We start from the raw sequence: 8,713 nt of genomic DNA, 5'->3' as shown, positions 1-8,713 counted from the left end.
AAAAAGAGCGCTTGAGAGAGAAGTTAAAATCCTGCAAACAGCTGCCGTGCTCGTCAGATTGTCGCTTTCAGAGAGTAACTAAGATTTAAATCTTCAGACGGGGAACCTGATACTGGCTATATAGTGTTTTTTTCGGGGGTTTCTTGCAGCTGATGGAAGAGTCGGAGTCCAACCATTGTAAATTCTCAGCTACATGTCATGTTTATGTGCTGTCCTGTGGGTGGGAGGAGAGCAGCACTCGGTAACTGTGCCAAGATCAAACCCACTGGAGCAGTTAGAGGAGCGAGTAAAGGATGGGAGCTCGTCAATACATTTGATACATGTATTCCCTCTCCGGCGATACACTGATCACCTCTTTAGCCTTTTGCTTCCTGTACATCTGTTTTTGTAAACAGGACGCAGCCCCGTAGTGCCCTAATAATAAAAAAAAAATTGCATTCAGACATCTTGGCCGACACGTCTGTGAACATCTGCACGCCCATGGACTCGTGCAGATGTATTAGTATGTTTCAGGATTAAAATAACTAATGGGTCATTAGCGCATACTTCTGCCTCTGAAACATGTGTGCAGAGCTCAGGACAATCTGAAACAGAAACATAAGCACGTTTATACAACAGTTTCAAGTATACAAGAAGGCTAAACGAATGTGGATTGAGGGACAGCTAAAATGTCTTTTATATCTTTTTAATGTTCTTTAGTCATGAAATGTTTGCCGTGGCACGTCTAGCTAGCTTAATACGTATGAAGTTTGTAGGTGACATAGCTAAACCTGTCGGTGGGAAATAGAGATGGAGAGATCTTCTACAAGGCTGCGCTTAGCTAGGCAGTATTTTTGGTTTATGTGTGTGATATTTATTCCGCTTGACAATCCCACAATCTCAAGAGAGAATTAACATTAGCTCAAGTCAGCTAGCTGACTTGACGTGGGCTAGAAATGGTCCAGTGACTGAACATAAGGCGACTGATGCCAACAAGAATATATTTTGATTATATTTTGTTGGTAACTGGTCACTGTTGTACCAAACTTGAAGTGAAAAACACCCTCTTGCGTAATATTGCTAAATTTAGACACGATACATGAATCTCTTCAGTTCAAAACATTTCAGCCATCACTGATAATCTGTGGTATATTATGTATTTATGGTTTTTAATTAACAGCGACCGTACATATCAACATCATGCCACTGTGGCTCAGTAAATCTACCTTGCTACTAGACTTTGTGGGCTTAACGGTCGTCTGTTCCTGCATCACTTCACATCCAGCAGACCTGAGACAGTATCGAGGACGGTCTGAGTGGCTGCAGCAGCGCTGGTTGAACGATGACAGGCAGCTCATGGCTTTTGTCACATCTCATTCTCCCTGCAGTCGCTCTGCGCTAATTACTGAACACCAGAGAAATCCTCCCGAGCGAGTGTTTATCAGACGGTTCACAGTCTGTCCTCTTTTCTCAAGTCGAGTAGGAAACAGAAAGCCAGTAAACGAGGAAACAGTTTGGTGAAAGGCAACCGAGAAAAAAAACAAAAAACAACAAACTGGCTCATGTCTTTTGTCGGCTGGATGAAGTGTGTGAAATGTAATATAAGGTGTGTGTGTGTGTGTTTGTGTGTGTGACTCAGTATGGGGGTGAGCTGAGTGTTACAGAGATATATATTTATATACATATATATATATATATAAATATAACAAAAACACTGTCAATTCTCAGAAACCACAGAGCTGGTTGCCATGGGAATGCTGCAGGGAGCTCCTCTTCCTCCCACCAATGGGCTTCAGCGATTTGTTACCGCGGGAAACCTGGCTTGTTGCCTAGGAGACCAGAGGCTGCGTGCTCACGGATGGAGAGCTGAGAGTCGCAGCTCGGCTCTTACTACTGATGAAACGCCGTGCAGAGACACAGACGCGCTGTGTTTACTGGTGTGTGGGGGCAACGCTGATCTGCTGATCGTAATCTTCTGCGTTACACAAACGTCGGTAAACTGTAGTGCAGTCGTACAAATACAGATATACATGTAATGCAGTAAGAATAGGAAGCGTTACTCGTTATGCATTCATTTTGTTCTCAGTAGACAGAATCTAATCCAAACCTGAAGGCTCGCTGAAACCACACGAGATTGATCATAGAAATTTTGTGATAATGTCCTGAGAACCGTATTCACATATTCAGCAACTGTAAAATCGATGGATGGTGAAAATCCAGTGGGCCACATTTCAAGGTGAAACAGAGTATTTCATAATCCTGTTAGCTTTCTGTTATCGACAACAGCTACCGTTAGCGCTCAACCACTTTTGAGCTAACATGACTGTTTGATAGTGTTGCTTTTATTTAAACCTGGAAAGCGGTTTAATGCTAATGTTGGCTAATTAGTCATCAAATATGTTGTTTTACATCCAAATTAGGCACGGAGTGTTCACGAGACGGTTTCTTCTGCTGCTGATCATTCAGGAGGAGAGTGAACGGGTAACGATTTGGCAGATTCTCTACATTTAAACAGCTTCTAACCTGGAACACAGCAGCATAACATTATCCCAGGATTCCCACTCTGAGCGTGACGGCAGAAGAAAATGGCTGCCAAGCAAATTTGTCGCACGGCGTCAGTGACCGCATTTGAAATAGTTTAGATGATGGTGATGTTGTGGTGGAAAAACATCACCAGCAGAAACACAAGGACCCTTCACTGCACCTACAACCAAAACCCGGCTCTTTACAACATCAAACACGACCTAATTATGAATTATCGCTTGGAATTAAAGTTAGTTTGGGTCAGTTTGTTATTTATTACATCCATCATCACAGTTATAAACCAAGATCAGTGTAAATGTAGGTGTAGCAAGTTTAAATCGCTCATGACCCAAAGTAATATTAAAAAAGACATTAAAATAGAGTGAAGTTTGAAAAACACAATGTCAAAGCAACTCTGTCTGTCACAGATTTGGGCGACAGAAGCTTCCAGGGGAGCGTTTTCTGCGAGATTTCACATTTGGATGCAGCGTGAAGAATGAAGAGCAGAGAAAGTATTCAAACACATGATGAATTATTGATAAGGGAGCCATCTGGAGATGCAAATAACCTCCTACTAATTCACCAAGGACATCACCTGAGAACACGCCAGCACTGCATTGCAGAGGGAAACATCACACAGTGTAGTAAGAGACAGTGAAAAACTCATGACCTGCTTTTTTTTTTTTCAAACTTGGGTATTTCAGTGTCCACCTACACCTGCAGAAGAGTTTGTTACTGTGCAGCTGTCGAGGAGTTCACTGACTCATGACGACTGACTGATTAGAATTTGTCTCTCGAGGTGGAATGAATCAAAATGTTGTCAGTGAAACGAGGATAAACGTTGATAATGTACATTTCTGCCAACACATCGTCACACACTGCTAATAATATAAGTCCAAGATCAATTACTGCCTTTAGTATTTGAAAAGGATATTAAGTAAAATTGTTGACCGAAAATAAAACAAACAATTAATGATAAGTTTAATCAACTTGAAACAAATCAAGCTTGTATATTTAAGTTAAATTTATCAGAAAAAAGAAGTTGATTCCACTAAATTTAGACTCCCAAACGACATATATCACCTTTCCCAGAACAAACATGTAGCACATTAGCAACAGATGTACTGGACGTTGTCCTAAGTTTGGTTAGCTTTAGGAACACATTGTGGTTCAGGTTATTTACATAACCTCAGTTTCAAACATACCTACGTATGTAACTTAAGTGACATCAGGTAACTTAACTAAAAACGTACGTAACTGGACACAAACTGCGGCGTCTTGGGTCAAAGTCCTGTGTTCGTTTTACTCAACCTTCCAACACTTTCTCCTCCTCATCTGGACTTTAAGACTTGATGTTTATGTTTTTTTCACTTGACTTCCTCCTCTGCCGCTGTAACGATTACCACGGCCACTAGAGGTCACCGCCTAGCAAGGAATGGAAATATGGGCTATATCGACTTACATGATCTAGTTCGGCTTAGGCTCAAAAACAATTAGCTTAGTGCTTGGAAAAAGATATTTTCATACACATCTCCTCACAAACATCTGGTTTTGTTGCCACATGTCCAGTGGTTTGACGCTTTCAAATGTTGAAACATCATCTAGAACACAGTCCCCTCCTCCTCTTGACATGTAAGTGAGCTCATATACTCATAGTGTGAATATGATTTGACATTTTGTAGAAATGTCGATATGATGTGTATGAAATGTACAAATTTAACGTATCGACGGTTTTCAAAAACATTCTGGAGACGTGCTGCCAATTTTTAAAAAAATGCTCTTCAACAAAAATGTGCTTTGCCTTCTACAGTATACGTTCCTGAATTGTAGTCTATAATGTGTAATTTCTATTTTAATTTTGAATTTTTAAAAAAGTTTTTAAGACAAAACGTTGAGGAATTAATAAAAAGAAAGAAAAGTGAAACAGAACTTGGAAAAAAAAAAGAGAAGTTCAAGTCTTTTCTCAAGACGACCCGACTGCATTAATAGTTGCTTATTGTCACATCGGCCTTCAAACGACTCTTTAACTTCTTTTTCATTACTGTTGCATATTCTCTTTTATAATAAAACAACCCAAACAGCTGAGTGAATCCTCCGTGCACCTCGACCCGTCATCATCACGATGACTCAACTCAAACCTTCACACTGTCCAAACTGCTGGAGTGTTTTTGATTGCGGTTGAAAAAGCTCATTTTATTTTCCAATGTTGTGATTTTTCTCATGAAGTGGACCGCGACGCACTGCAGAGCAACACAACACAAACACGCTGAGTGCGTTACATGAGGTTCAATCACTTCTTTTGACACACGAGGTTAATAAAACGCTGCCTCGTGAATGTTCTCGTCCATTATTTGCTTCGGGCCTTTTTTTTTTTGCACCACTTTAAAAAAAAAACAAAAATGAGAAAAACACTTACCAATATTGTACAAAAAAAAAAAAAAACAGTTTCAGTGTTTGGAACATAAATGTGCTCATCTGTGAAATTATCTATAATGAGCTCCAGTAGGAACAGAACCGGACCTGGCCTTGATAAAATAATAAAAACAACCTGTGCATCTGTGTCGTGCGACGTCGTGTGTCAGGACTGATTCAGGCGTGCGGCGCTTCTGTTTTTCGTCTTCACAAGAGAAGGAGGTCAGTCTGCTCCCCTGAGTGTTTCCTCTGCTCTGACACAGACTGACAGGAACAGACGAGAGGGGGGGAGAGGAGAGGAAAGGTTCTGGTGAGGCCCGGTCAGCCCAGAACCCTGCAAGTGAGCATAAACCACTGAACAGGATGTTTAAAAAAAGGGTTTTTTTGTGATCTAATGGAGTGTTTTTTTTTTATTATTTTTTTATAGGAAACATTCAGAATGTTTTCTCATCTCAGGTCGTCAGAAACTGAACGCTGCTTCGTCACACAGCTCACACGAGGAAGTCGCTAACATCTGTGTGCGATGTCCAAAATGTTTAAAGACGCTACGATAAATTAACGCCGATTCTGACCGCACCGTCTTACAAACTCCTCCCGGCCTGCTCACACAACCCAAGCTGCACTTCGTCTTCTTCTTCTTCTTCTTCTTCTTGGCCTTTGCGCTCAAAGACTCTGTGGATCTATGAGCTGTAATTAACGAGGTGACGCGTCTCTGTTGCGATGTTGTCATTTTGTTACAGGCTGCTATAGTTCAAGGTTATGACGACGTGGCTGGGTGGAGGTGGAGGTGGAGGCGGCTGTGATCATCTGGGATCCATGTGTGAGTAGTTAATTGTCATTAGAGGTCAACCGAGGTCATAAACTACTCACAGGCTTTTAGACTTCACTCGACCCTCGAGACTGTAACCGTGATGGGCTTTACAACGGGACGTGACGGATCGATGGAAGCGGCTAATGATGCTTTAACGGCTGAAGCGGAGCTGCGCCGGGGAAAAGCTTTCCGACACCCTCTTCTCCTCCTCTGCGTCGACCTCCTTCTGGCTCTCCGCCCGCCCTCCTGTTGAATATTTCAGGTTATCGCTAATGAAGGAAGTTATCTGTCTCTCGCTGCGGCAGGAGCTTTAAATAGCACTGGAACATCAATTCACCGCTAACAATCTCCAGAGCTGTGAGAGAGAGAGAGAGAGAGAGACCGACCGACCCCTGCCGTGATCCTAAAACTGAGAAATTAATGGAATTATTAAGCATATGAAACAGATTTGAGCGTTTTTTTTGTGTGTGAACTGCCCCGACTCTCTGATAATGTTCACCACGAGACAAGGACGGAAACCAAAAGGAAAAGATAATCACTGTGAAGCTGTGCTGCAGTTCAGTGAGGAGGCGGTGGCTCCCGATGAATCGCGCTCACACTCAGATCATGAGAGCTCAGATTTGGATCCCCACACAGATGAATATCCTTCATCACATCGCCTGACGCCCCTGCAGGACAGATAATTAGACAAATTGACTTTAGAAGTGTGTTTTTTTCTTTCTTTCTTTCTTTTTTTTTTTTTTTAAGAGTGTGGCAAAATAATTTCACACATGTAAGAACTGAATGAAGAGGCTGATAAATCACTCAGTCAGTGAAACAAGTGAAAATGTCATGTTGAAAATGAATTATTTTGAGTTGGTGTTATCTGCCACTGATTTAATGGAAGTAATTAAGTTTATTAACACAGTTTGTGACTTAAAGGGGTTCCTGGTGGAGTTCTTGACCACAGGTGGTGCTATCTTGAGGCTCAGGTTCTTGTTTTGTTTGTATCGCATGCTGTTTTTGAGCCTCTGTTAAGGAGCATTGCTGGATGCTAAAAAAAAAAAGACACTAAAAAAAAAGACACTAAAAAGATGATTAACTCAAGACGAACACATCGACTGGAAAAAGCAGAGGCAGCGTGGTGGTAAACAAAGATGTTGTTTACCTCAAAGAAATGTAAAAATCCTTTCGGTTTCACACCTTTCTCCACTGAACTAGTGCTCAGAAATGGGCAGGATTAACATTAAGTTGATTTTTTTTTTCCTATATCGTTGCGTTAGCAAGTGTTTCTGAGCGTCAGGAGAGAGTTTGGGATTCTGCTCGATCTGAAGCCGTTTACTGATGAAAGGAGAGCTCAGAGCATATTTCTGTGGATATATGTGTGGCTTTAAGTGGATATAAAATGGCCAAGCATCACTTTCAGGTGGTAGAGAGCGTTTAGAAGAAGAACCGAGTCTGTGGTGAGTGCTGAGTTGAGTCGGTGGCCGAGCTGAATTCAAACACCCTCCATGCTGCCGTTGTTTGCTAGCTTACAGACAGTATGTTTTGGCTGAAATCTATTCTGTGATGGAAACACTTGGCGGACAGCTGGACCTGATCCCAAAAACAGATCTGAGGAGAACTGGACCGGATCCAAAATGCGTTGGACCTGAACAGACCCAAACAGAGAGAGAACAACGACACTGGCAGCAGCTCGACGCACCGACCAATTAACAAGCCGGCTCGGTTGAAAAGGGCAGCGACACGAGTCGATATTCCAAACACATGTCCTTGTTGGATGATTACGACAAACGGCCTGTGATCAGAGCTCAGCAGCAGACATATTGATACACAGATCCTGATCTGCAGCAACGCAACGTGAATCCGCTCCTCCGAACACGACTGAGCAGAATTTGGATTTGGCTCCGATCAGGTCCCTGGTTAGTTACCATCACCAGAATATCCACTCCAACAACACTTGAACGCTTCACAAGTCAGCGTTCATTTTGAAACACATTACATTTTTCTCCTCCTCAGCTCTCCTCCCTCCCCCTAACCTTCAGTTTCTCTCTCTCGTTTCTGCCTCCCATGAGAGAGAGAGAAAGAGAAAGAGGGTGAGAGTCTTCAGAAGTGCTCAGTATCCAACAGAGACGAGAGTCGGAGAGACAGACAGACACATGGAGGATTGCCAGCCTGCGGAGATAAAGGCAAAGGCAAGAGAAATCCAAAAAAAAAAAGAAAGAAGACGGCGAGTCTGCAACAGACAGATTTCCAGAAGAAAAAGAAAATGCAGAAGATGATTAAAAGGGAAGCTCGGCTGCATCAAAGTTCAATCCGAGTTAAAACGCCAAAACCAAGTTCAGTGGATCTCAGTGAACTCAGATGCCCCGATTTCCTCTTTTCAAACTGCGTGATAAGCTTCTGCTGTTAGTGAGCAAAATGTGAAAAAGAAATGTAAAGGTTTTTCATGATTTCGTTTGATGCGCAGGTTTTTACAGCCGGTTACATCCAGCTGGTGGAGGAGCAACACTCTCTTAACAAAGTACGACACATTAAATATTAATAATGTTTTTGCAATAAGGAGGCTTCAGTCAAACCCAGTAACAACAGCTTGAATGTGAAGGCTTGGTCATTATTATGCATGTATTCTCCAGCAGTGTTGAGCGTGTGTGTGTGTGTGTGTGTGTGAGAGCACTCTAGGCTACACTCCTATTTATAACTGACATTGGCAGAGTTGCATAAGGACACAGCAGCACATCAGACTGAGGAAGACAGCGAGTCAGATGCAGAGGGAGAACACACCGACAGGCTCGTAAATGCCCCAGTTCTACTTTAAACCGTAGACAGACCAGCATGAGGCCTCAGGGAGAACGTGTAGGGTTGTAAATAGCGAGCTGCACGTATGATATCTGACAAAACCAACCACATACAACAGTGTGGAAACACGTATGTAAGAAGGACGATGCGCTCAACAGACGTGTGCGTGATGTCGTCTTGTTTAACGCTCAACAAAACCCACGACTAAAA

At 42.4% G+C, this 8,713-nt stretch overlaps 1 long non-coding RNA gene across 3 annotated transcripts; it reads left to right on the top strand.

Annotated features, from left to right (window-relative positions):
• The first annotated feature begins 1,719 nt into the window (after window positions 1-1,719).
• On the top strand, window positions 1,720-5,675 carry LOC119028095. 3 transcript variants are annotated; one of them, XR_005077586.1, is made up of 4 exons: window positions 1,720-1,969; window positions 2,400-2,460; window positions 2,931-3,146; window positions 5,655-5,675. It is a non-coding gene; the product is annotated as an uncharacterized LOC119028095 (long non-coding RNA). The 3 variants fall into 3 exon arrangements; XR_005077587.1 differs by lacking the exon at window positions 5,655-5,675 and having other exon boundaries at window positions 1,720-1,916; window positions 2,931-4,324; XR_005077585.1 differs by lacking the exon at window positions 5,655-5,675 and having other exon boundaries at window positions 2,931-4,324.
• The last annotated feature ends 3,038 nt before the right edge of the window (window positions 5,676-8,713 follow it).

This window comes from Acanthopagrus latus, chromosome 11 (genome assembly GCF_904848185.1).
Source record: "Acanthopagrus latus isolate v.2019 chromosome 11, fAcaLat1.1, whole genome shotgun sequence".
NCBI classification, from domain to species: domain Eukaryota; kingdom Metazoa; phylum Chordata; class Actinopteri; order Spariformes; family Sparidae; genus Acanthopagrus; species Acanthopagrus latus.
This window is presented reverse-complemented; position numbering and strand designations above follow the sequence as displayed.